Source organism: Chaetura pelagica, unplaced genomic scaffold (assembly GCF_000747805.2).
Source record: "Chaetura pelagica isolate M959 unplaced genomic scaffold, ChaPel_1.0 scaffold171, whole genome shotgun sequence".
Lineage (NCBI taxonomy): Eukaryota > Metazoa > Chordata > Aves > Apodiformes > Apodidae > Chaetura > Chaetura pelagica.
In genome coordinates, this window is record NW_009952066.1 from 1111549 (window position 1) to 1111994 (window position 446).

The 446-nt window shown below is 57.0% G+C and overlaps 1 protein-coding gene across 1 annotated transcript in view; it reads right to left on the reverse strand.

The window, feature by feature from the left end:
• NPHP1 (nephronophthisis 1 (juvenile)) overlaps positions 1–446 on the reverse strand; it is a 22998-nt gene that overhangs the window by 22347 nt on the left and 205 nt on the right. The window lies entirely within an intron of this gene.

A 446-nucleotide genomic window follows, 5' to 3' on the forward strand; every position in this document is an offset into this window, starting at 1 on the left:
ACAGACAAGCGCCCCTCGTGGCCTCGGCAGCTGCGTGGAAAGCCCCGTTTCTGACGGCCTGGCAGGCACCAGGTGAGCACACCGGGAGCTGCACCATGAAAAGGAACCGGCGCCTCACTGGCGAAGCCAGCAGAACCCGGACCAAGCAGAACCACCCGCTCCTGTGAACACCAGCTCTGCTGAGCGCGGGGGCCCAACGCTGCACACACCCCACGCTGCCAGTGAGGGAGCTGCCAGAGCTCTGAAATCTTCTTTCTACCAAAAAGCCACGGGACCACTTACTTGGCTACGAATCAGCTTTTTTTTTTCCCCCAAAAAAAGCTGTAGCAGTTCAGTAATAACAGTTGAAACCCAGCAGCCTGATCAGTCTGCAGCAAACCCTCCAGTGCAATCAATGTAGGGCCACCCCCTTCTCTCAGACTCGGGGAAATACATCTCCTAGTGAT